The sequence below is a fragment of the Mastomys coucha genome, unplaced genomic scaffold, assembly GCF_008632895.1.
Source record: "Mastomys coucha isolate ucsf_1 unplaced genomic scaffold, UCSF_Mcou_1 pScaffold14, whole genome shotgun sequence".
Lineage (NCBI taxonomy): Eukaryota > Metazoa > Chordata > Mammalia > Rodentia > Muridae > Mastomys > Mastomys coucha.
Window position 1 is genome coordinate 80,920,351 of NW_022196896.1, and position 11,165 is coordinate 80,931,515.

General features: G+C 41.6%; 1 pseudogene; it reads left to right on the forward strand.

Annotated features, from left to right (window-relative positions):
• The first annotated feature begins 7,192 nt into the window (after window positions 1-7,192).
• LOC116089440 lies at window positions 7,193-7,845 on the forward strand (annotated as a pseudogene).
• Window positions 7,846-11,165: the final 3,320 nt, after the last annotated feature.

Consider the following 11,165-nt stretch of genomic DNA (forward strand, 5'->3'; position numbering starts at 1 on the left):
GCAGCGCCGCCCTCGGTGGAGGGAGCTGTGGGCGTTTGCAGCGGGAGCATTAGTGTGCGCCTAAAAGATGAAATGAGAAAGCCGAGTGGGCTGGGCTGGAGGGCATGGAGAGAAAAGAGAGGGGGCGAGAAAGGGAAAGGGGGGAGCGGGGAGTGGAAGAAGGAAGGGAGGTGGGGGATGGGAGCGCGGGATCCCAGAGGCAGGAGAGGGAAGGGCCCCGTGGGTACCACAGGAATTGGCCAGAGGCGAGGATAACGCCCAAGAGTCCTGAGACTGTTAGAGATCCAGAGCTGACTGGCCAAGGAAGGCTGCACATCAAAGGTTTGTTAGGTGGCTGTCGCGGACACCTTTCCCTGCAACAGCTTCAAACCTCATCCTGTTCAATTTGAACGGCCTCCGCAATTTCGCTTCAAGGGCCAACTAGCTTGATCCCTGAGGAGACAAATGGCTTTCACCCCTCCTCCTTAGACCACCGGTTTGGGCCCGGTAGGTAACAACACTTGAAAGCACCGGCTCATTAAAACAAAACACAGGACAGTCAAAGGAAATCCTGTTCTTGGTGGAAGCCTTAATCAGACGAAGTCTAAAAAAAAAAAAATGTAAAAATGCCCACCAACATGATGTCCCCAGGTGGTATCTGCACGATCAGGTTGACACTGACTTGAGGTGCTCTCCCAGTCCCCCATGTCTCTGGGAATTGGTTCCACAATGACGTTAGAAGAGAATTTTGTTCAAGCTTCCACTCTTTCTCTCTCATAACTTAATTCATTTCGAAGAATTCCCTTTTGTCTTTACACAGAGGAGGGGGTTTTAAAAAGCAGATTAAACCCATTGGTAAGACTTGTAACAGCTTCAAAACGTTGAGATGTTATGAAGTGTCCATCCTTAAAACTGACCAGACAGCAGATGAGTAGTGTGTGTGTGTGTGTGTGTGTGTGTGTGTGTGTTGCTAACTTTAAAATTTTACTTACAATGGTCTTTGGCACTGACTCAATTTTATTTTATTGGATTAATATTCTAGCATATGTTTTGAGGAAAGCTGGATATGATGCATGAAATCAATTTCAAGACCGAAAAAGAAGCATATTGTTTATTCTACAAAACCCTGCTATTCATATCAAGAAGCTATGATCCAAAGGTAAAAGGATAATATATATATATATATTATATATATATATTATATTTTACCCTACACAGAAATGCTTGCATATCTAAGCAAATACACCTAGCTACAAGATATGGGCTATTTGTAAAGAGAGGAATGGGAAAATGGACTGGTAAGCCACTCTGAGGTATGAAGGTAGATTTGGAAGGGCCAGGAATGTCTGGGTAGTACTGAGTAGCAGGGCACTAGTTAGTTAGTAAGCAGTTAAGGCGTGCCGTGTATGTTTTGGATGTTGGAGTGTGTCCTTTGGACAGGAGTTCTTTGTTCTATGTGAGGAAACTCTAGCACAGACAACTTAAGGAAGGGTTTGTTTTGGCTCACAGTTCCAGCTTATAGTCCATTGTGGCAGGATATTTATGGCAGCGGAACCTGAAGCAGCAGGTCAGTCTGCATCTATAGACAGGAGGCAAAGAGAGATGCATGCAAGGGCTCAGCTTCCTTTTTTTATTTTTATCTGGTTTGGAAGTTAGGGTGAGTTTTTTCTATTTTAGTTAACTTAATCTAGAAAATCACTCCCAGACATGTCTAAAGATTTGTCTCCAAGGTCTTTGCAAATCCCATCCAGTTGACAAAATTAACCTTCTTCACAATTCTACCCCTTGTCAGCTTGACAGTCAGTGTTACTGTTAAACAATTACCTCTCACCTTCTAGGATCACAGCCATCTCGTGATACAGATGCGTTCAGCACAACTTCGAAAGTCCCCATAACCTTTGGCAGCCCCAATACTAGGGAGGGTGAAAAGTGTCTTTTCTGAGACTAAGGCAATCTCTTAACTGTGAGCCCCTGTAACAACAGAAAATTCATTGCATAGTTCCAAAATGGGATGGCACAGAGTGAACATCCTCATCCAGAGGCAGACATAAGGAAAAATGACGCCAAACCCCTGCAAAGCAAACATAACATCCTGCAGCTCTGTGTCAGGCGTGGAGAGCTCATGACGAACTGATCTGGGTTCCAACAAGCTTAGGCTTTCCTGCCACCTCCTCCTCTGCGGTCTGAAGGACACAAAGCCTCTCTTTAAGTGAAAATTTTCTTAGTTTTATGTATGAATGTTTTGCCTGCATATATATACAAGTGTCTCACACACACATATGCACATGTCATGCCCACAGATACTAGGAGACATCGGATCCTCCCCCGGAAGTGGAGTTATAGACAGTTTTGAACCGTCGCAGGGGTGCTAGGCACCCAACTCAGATCCTCTGTAAGAGAAGCAAGTGCTACTAAGCAAGTCATCTCTCCAGCCTCACAGCTTCTCTCTTGAGTCACCTCCACACCATGCACGCATCCTCAGCAGACATCTCGTAATTCTGGCATCTTCAACATCCCGGGGTCTCCACTGCAAGCTGGGCTTTGCTTTCATAGCTTCATACAGTAGCCTCTCAGGGACTGCAGTCCTACCATATTGCCTAGGCTCAGTTGTTCTCTGAAACTATGGTACAAGACTCCATGATCTCCTTACTCTTGCATCTTTCATGCCTACCCAACTAGTGCCATATAGATGACACTTCTAACTTCCACTGCCAGCTCAGGATGGAGATGTGTCTCCCTGGACCGGCTATAGCAGCCTACACGGGCTAACCATGGGGAAATACTTCCTTAGGCAGGCACTTTCCAGAAACAAGGCGCTCCTCCAGCAGCATTCTTGGCTTACCCTTTCTGCTTTCAAATGAACTTGTATTTTCTAAAGTCTTTGATGGGTCTTGCCCTCGTGGCATTTTGCAGACTATTTCTCTTGAACAACTAAACTTGCTTTTAATGTGTGCATTAGCTGCAATTTAAAAATCATCCAATCTCTTTTTCTTGACAAACTATACACTAGGAAAGAAAAATTCTGCCCACCTGTTATTCTTTCTTTAACTGCAGACCTAGGTAAATGTGATGAACAAAAACAGTGCCACAGGCTGAATGCTAGCTTGCCTTGGAGTTTCCTCTGCCAAACACATCAATTATTTTGTTTGTCTGTTTGTTTTGCTCTGCTTTGTTGTTAGTGGTGGTGGTTTGAGTGGTGATGTTACTGTTTTGAGACAAGATCTCACTGGGAAGCCCTGTCTGACTGGAACTCTTTGTGTAGGTCAGGCCAGCCTTGAACTCATAGAGCTTTATTTGCCTTCGCCTTCCAGGTGCTGGGATTGAAGGTGTGTCCTACCATGCCTGACTAGTTAGTTGTTTTTATATTCAGCTTCCCTTAAGTCCTTGGGACATGTACAAAATGCAGCAAGATTCTTTGCCTAAATATACATGAATGTTTTCTACCATTGTTTCCAACAGAGTTCTTGTCTTCCCCTGAAGCCTCAGAAGTCAGACTATCCACATCTTTCTTGCCTGTGGAATTCTTAACTCTCACCAAAAGAGCCCATTAAGCTCTTTCACATCATCAAAGAACTTTTCTAACCCAAAGTCCCAGGCTCCTACATGTTTCTCCCACAACTCCATGCCAAAGGCCTAACAACCACATGGTCAACAACCTCATTCCTGACCAATTTTCTGTATTAGTTGTCTTGTTGCTACGACAGAATTACCCCCAACAAAGGCAGCTTTCAGAAGGGACAAGTTTATTGTGCCTCACAGTCTAGAGTTCAGTCTATTATGGCTCGGAAGTCGTAGTAGCAACAGGAGCTTGAAGCAGCTGGTCGCGTTGCATCCACAGTCAGGAAGCAAAATGATTGACTCCCTTTCTCCTCTGTATTTGAGTTGTATGTTATGATGGTCTTCTCACTACAGCTAACCAAGTCTAGAAAAATCCAGCTCTAACCATTGACCTAATTAGCAAATCCAACAGAGGCCTTCCAGACCTGCCTGCTCCTCCTCTAACCCCCTACCATCATCCCCTAAACCCATTTTCCCTGGGATTTTCTCCTGCTGATCCGGGCCCTCCCTCATTACCATGTAATTCACTTTTTCTCTCATCCCCTAAATGTTACCACTTCCATGATTTTACCTCTCAACCGTCATCCAGGCCTTCAGAGGCCAGGAGTGTTCACCTCAGCATTCAAAGCTCAGTGAGCTAAACGAAGAGCATGAAGTTAGCCCAGCTTGGAAACACAGGGCCTCAAAAGACCGAATATTAAAAAGGTAATAATGTGGGGGTAGGGAGGAGGCTGGAGAGTTGGCTCAGAGGTCAAGAGCACCTTGTTGCTCTTGCAGAGGCTCTGGGTTCCTGTCCCAGCACCCACATGGTAGCTGACAACCATCTATAACTTCAGTTCCAGGAGATCCTACAACCATTTCATCTCCATAGTACCAGTGACACATATACATTCAGGCAAAACCAGAACTAATTACAAGTCAAAACTCCTCTCTTGTCATACATTTTAAATAAATCCCAAAAAAAGGAGATTAAGGTTTGTGTTTTTCTTAATTAGTCAGTCCTTAGGGACTGGACTACAGTTTGGGGTTCTTTTGATTGGAAGAAAACCCAGTTGTAACTCAAGCATAAAAAGATGATTTTTGGATAGATCTTAGGATTTCAAAAGTAAAAGAAGAAGTCAGGACGAATGACACAGCTTCTTAAACTGGAGGTGGTTGCCCCTCCTGTAGTCCTGGGACTAAATATGAAAACAGTGAAAATTTTGCAATAGCAAAAGGTTTCTGAATGCACAGCACCCAAAAACGTCAAAGTCAGACGCATGGCAAACACAAGTTGCTTCTGGCAGTGCTGAGTGTATGCTGTTCCAGGCTTTACCGCAGCCCTGGCTCTCAACGTGGCATGCTCACTTTCCTCCAGGCTTGCCTTCATGCCACACAATCATGCCTGAAGCACCGTGGCTCAGACGCAAGACTACTTCCTGTACATTATGAATTACAGCATCTTCACTCTCCACACAAGGTTTTGCGCTCTTATAGAAACATGATGGTTTAATTATGAAAAACACTTGTGATACTTCCCCATACATCATTCTTCAACATGTTAGTAGAAAATTCATACATCCTTTTGGTTGTATTGTAATACAACCTTTGAGTTTTAAAATTGCTGTTTACATTTTGACTTGAGTGTGGTGAGAACTAATTAAATATATTTCGGCTTTGGATTAGAAGGATTTCCAATGATTTCTGAAATGGCCCTTCTACCCTTTTGTAAGATATATTTATATAAAGTGGCCTTCACAACATTGATGGTTATAAAAAACAAAATATCTACCAACTCTGAAAAAAACTAAAGAAACTCTGTTGTACAGTTTAAAATAACCAAGATTTGACTTTTATGTAAAAATAAGCAAGTCTATCCATCTTGTGTATGCAAATTTGTTTTTGTCATAAATAAAATTACATATATAGTTTTAAAATAAATATATGGTTTATCATCAGAAAACATTTATTTGAATACCTACTTATATTTGCCTATATACCTGGGATGGAGGCCGGGCGGTGGTGGCGCATGCCTTTAATCCCAGCACTTGGGAGGCAGAGGCAGGCGGATTTCTGAGTTTGAGGCCAGCCTGGTCTACAGAGTGATTTCCAGGACAGCCAGGACTACACAGAGAAACCCTGTCTCGAACCCCACCCCCCAAAAAAAAAACAAACCAAAACCCAAAAAACCTGGGATGGTGTGAAATTTTCTTGTACATAAAGAGGTTTGGAATGACAAAAAAGACTAAGAAGCCTTGCAACACAGAATAAGCACAGCATCCTCATGGCCATTACTCCCATCTTAATATAACTGATATTTTAGCTGGCGACCACTAATTACAAGTCAAAACTCCTCTCTTGTCAAGCTGCTTGAGATTTGTTTTGAGAAGAAATTGGACCAGAGTGTATCAAATTCTGGACACCGTTACATGACATTGTCACCTACAAAGTTCACTTTTGAAAACTGTAATTAAGTGTATGATTTTGTGTTGAGACACATTCATAGCTATCCTCATGTGTGGCCCACAGGCCATGGGTTACACACACTTAACTAACCATCCTTTTGAGTTAGTCCTTGCTATAAAAGACTTAATAAGGATTTAGAGTGTATGGAAGCAGGAAGATAAATTGAAGCTCGAACATAGTAGAGAAAGGGATTAGAGATTTATCCAGTAAACCATAGAACCAGAGTTAATAGTCTTGTTTCAGTGTCTGTCTGGACTGGACAGCATGGGATCTCCAATATAAACCAACCAGAAGTTGTAAACTTAGTCCAAATAGAAGGGATGAGGAAGAAAGGGGTGGGGGTGAAAAAATTTTTAATTGCTTTTATTTCTTTGACATGAGGGGCAAGCATGTGTGACAGATGTATGTGGAAGTCTAAGGACAACTGTGGGGCTGTTGGAGGACAATTTACACTAGTCAGTTCTCTCTTTCACGATGTGACTTCCTAGGGATCAAACTTAGGTTGCCAGACTTGACAGCAAACAACTTTGTCCACTGAGCCATCTTAGTGATCTAGAAAGAAAAGATTTTGTTGCTCTGTAATGAAGAGCAGCAATGCCTGGATAAATACTGAGAGATAGTTTGGTTAAATAATATAGAAAGATCCCCAAGATATATTATTAGTGGAAAAACAAGGTGTTGTGGGAAATATTAAAAATGAGGCTGCCATCTCCATGCAATGAACATCCACTCCATGGTCAGCCATCACAACACCTATTTACCCAGTAGAATCAAAACTCTTAAGCTTATAATTAACCAATCATATTTATGTATCAATAAATTCTTAATTTACAAGATGCCAATACAATAATTTCAGAACCAATTGATAATGATAAAAGCTTTATCTCAATTATTCTAACCTTATGATAACTACCTGTGGCTGGTTAAACCCACACTGGTTCACGTACGTCTTCATCTTGGCCTTCCTCCTTCTCCCCGAGATGCTCTCTGTCTCTGCAACTCTTAGCTCTGCCTCCCTTTTCCCTGTCCAATCACAGGCCTCCTCCTGCCCTAATATAATTGGACAGGGAAAAATCCTGTGACAACAAGGTGTAAAAATACATATATATGAAACTTCTACAGAACCTGAAAAGATTATTTCAAACATCCAGCAGCTGAGAGCTACTGTTGTTCCACCTCCCTGGAGTTGCGTTTATGGTCTGTTGTCTGAATGATGAAAAAGAAGAATATGTCTGCCTACCAGGTATTCTGTAAGGAGTACCAGGTAAACATTGTGGCTAACCATCCAGGTAGAGATTTTGGGGGAACTTAGTAAAAAATTGGCTGAAGTATGGAAGCAGTTGCCAGAAAAAGACAATCTAGAAGCAAAAGGCTCAGAATCTGCAGCACAAACAGAACAAAGCTGAAGCCACAACAGTGAAAAGAAAAGCACACAATGCAGAAGGTCCCCTGAAAGACAGAGCTTCTTCTATGGGAATACTGTCACGCCAAAAGAAGTCCTCACCCACCACAATGCTTTAGCCAGCTTCACCAGCAAAAGCTCCTGAAACAGAGCCCATGGCTGTCCCTGCTCATCTCCAGCTGTTGGGAGAGCCCTCCGGCCTCATTGGACACAGCTTGCAGGAGACAGAGGGCATGGTAGGAGTGTCCAGAAGTTTGTCAGTGCTCCTAGATTCCATTATCTGTGCTCTTAGCCCTTTGGCATGCCTGACCGCACAACTACCTGAACTGGACAACACTGCATACATCATGCCTGGACTGTGCTCTCCAGGAAGCCTGGGATGGAAGATTGTCTACCCCTACACTAGTTTATGTATATATGACTGTTCAGATCCTCCACTGACCTCTGGGTATAGGTTTTAAATTTTTATATCTATATATTTGTATATAATATATAGTATATGCATAGGATTATAACTACTCTGCCTTTAATAATTTTATGAAATGGCAAAGGTTTAGCTAAAAGGAAACTTTGGAATGAATGTGGGCTTGGGATTATATTTTTTGAGAAAAAGATGTGTCTTAAAAATCTGTGTAGCCCACCTAGGAGGGACAACAGATCCACAGCTCTCTCTGCACCTTTCCAGCAAGTGGAGATCCTGTCTACAGGGTGTGCTCTGACCCCAGGGCTCAGGAAAGACAACTGATCCACAGCCATCTGCGCTGGGGTTTTACCAGAGGAGAGCTGATATCCCAGAAGTGCTGACACGGGCTTACAGACCCACAGGAGGAACAAGCTCTAGTCAGAGACAGCAAGAACATCTAACACCAAAGATCAACAGATGGCGAAAGGCAAACGCAAGAATCTTAGCAACTGAAACGCAGACGACTTGGCTTCATCAGAACCTAGTACTCCCACCACAGGAAGTCCTGGATATCCCAAAACACCGGAAAAGCAAGATTAGGATCTAAAATCATATCTCACAATGGTGCTAGAGGAATTTAAGAAGAACATAAATAACTCCCTTAAAGAAATACAGGAGAACACAGGTAAAGAGATACAAGCCCTTAAAGAGGAAACAAACAAACAAACAAAATCCCTTAAAGAATTACAGGAGATCACAAGTAAACAAGTAGAAGCACTTAAAGAGGAAACACATAAATCCCTTAAGGAATTACAGGAAAGCAAAAACAAACAGGTGAAAGAACTGAGCAAAACCATCCGGGACCTAAAAATGGAAGTAGAAACTATTAAGAAATCACAAAGAGAGACAACTCTGGAGTTAGAAATCATAGGAAAGAAGTCAAGAAACATAGATGCAAGCATCACCAACAGATTACAAGAGATAGAAGAGAGACTCTCAGGGGCAGAAGATACCATAGAAAACATTGACACAACAGTCAAAGAAAATGCAAAATGCAAAAAGCTCCTAACCCAAAACATCCAGGAAATCCAGGACACAATGAGAAGAGCAAACCTAACAATAATAGGAATAGAAGAGAGTGAAGACCTCCAACTTAAAGGGCCAGTAAATATCTTCAATAAAATTATAGAAGAAAACTTCCCTAACCTAAAGAAAGAGATGCCCATGAACATAAAAGAAGCCTATAGAACTCCAAATAGACTGGACCAGAAAAGAAATTCCTCCTGCCACATAATAGTCAAAACACCAAATACACAAATCAAAGAAAGAATACTAAAAGCAGTAAGAGAAAAAGGTTAAGTAACATATAAAGGCAGCCCTATCAGAATTACACCAGACTTCTTACCAGAGACTATGAAAGCTAGAAGATCCTGGGCAGATGTCATACAGACCCTAAGAGAACACAAATGCCAGCCCAGACTACTATACCCAGCAAAATTGTCAATTACCATAAATGGAGAAACCAAAGTATTCCATGACAAAACCAAATTCACACAATATATTTCCACAAATCCATCCCTTCAAAGGATAATAAATGGAAAACTCCAACACAAGGAGAGGGACTACATCTCTGAGAAAGCAAAAATGTAATCTTCCAACAAAACTGAAAGAAGATAGCCACATGAACAGAATGCCAACTCTAAAAACAAAAATAACAGGAAGCAACAATTACTTTTCCTTAATATCTATTAATATCAATGGACTCAATTCCCCAATAAAAAGACATAGACTATCAGACTGGGTACATAAACAGGACCCAACATTTTGTTGCATACAGGAAACCCACCTCAGTGACAAAGACAGACACTACCTCAGAATAAAAGGCTGGAAAACAATCCTCCAAGCCAATGGTCTGAAGAAAAAGCTGGAGTAGCCATTCTAATATCGAATAAAATCGACTTTCACCCTAAAGTGATCAAAAAAGATAAGGAGGGACACTTCATATTCATCAAAGGTATGATCTACCAAGATGAACTCTCAATTCTGAATCTCTATGCTCCAAATGCAAGGGCATCTACATTCATAAAAGAAACATTACTAAAGCTCAAAGCACACACTGCACTGCATACAATAATAGTGGGAGATTTCAACACCCCACTCTCTGCAATGGACAGATCATGAAAACAGAAAATAAACAAAGACACAGTGAGACTAACAGAAGGTATGAAACAGATGGATTTAACAGATATCTATAGAACTTTTTATCCTAAAACAAAAGGATATACCTTCTTAGTACTTCATGGTACCTTCTCCAAAATTGACCATATAATTGGTCAGAAATCAGGCCTCAACAGGTACAAGAAGATTGAAATAATTCCTTGTATCCTATCAGATCACCAAGGACTAAAGCTGCTCCTCAATAACAACATAAACAGTAGAATGCCCACATACGCATAGAAGCTTAACAATACTCTACTCAATGATAACTTGGTCAAGGAAGAAATAAAGAAAGAAATTAAAGACTTTCTTGAGTTTAATGAAAATTAAGCCACAACACACCTAAACTTATGGGACACAATGAAAGTAGTCCTAAGAGGAAAACTAATAGCTTTAGGTGCCTCCAAAAAGAAACTGGACAGAGCATACACCAGCAATTTGACAGCACATCTGAAAGCTCTAGAACAAAAAGAAGCAAATTCACCCAAAAGGAGTCAAAGGCAGGAAATAATCAAACTCGGGCTGAAATCAACCAAATAGAAACAAAAAGAACTATACAAAGAATCAACCCAACCATGAGCTGGTTCTTTGAGAAAAATCAACAAAATAGCAAAAGAATAAAGAAACAATAAAAATTAAAAGGAATAAAAAAAAGGTGATGTAGGGCTGGAGAGATGGTTCAGTGGTTAAGAGCCCTGGCTGCTCTTCCAAAGGTTCTGAGTTCAAATCGCAGCAATCACATGGTGGCTCACAACCATCCATAATGAGATCTGACGCCCTCTTGTGGAGTGTCAGAAGACAGCTACAGCATACTCACATATAATAAATAATAAATCTTTAAAGAAAAAAAAGACCATTACTACAGTTTTGAGAGGCTGGTGAGATGGCTCAGCGGGTAAGAGCACTGACTGCTCTTCTGAAGGTCATGAATTCAAATCCCAGCAACCACATGGTGGCTCACAACCATCCCTAGTGAGATCTGGCCCCCTCTTCTGGTGCGTCTGAAGACAGCTACAGTGTACTTTCATATAATAATAAATAAATCTTAAAAAAAAATAAGGTCCTTCCGGTCTGTCTGGGCTGGGGTCCAGAGCAGAGGAAGCTCCATTCCCAGGCGCTCTGACACACCCAGGATCGAGGTGAGCAGGAACCAACATCTGT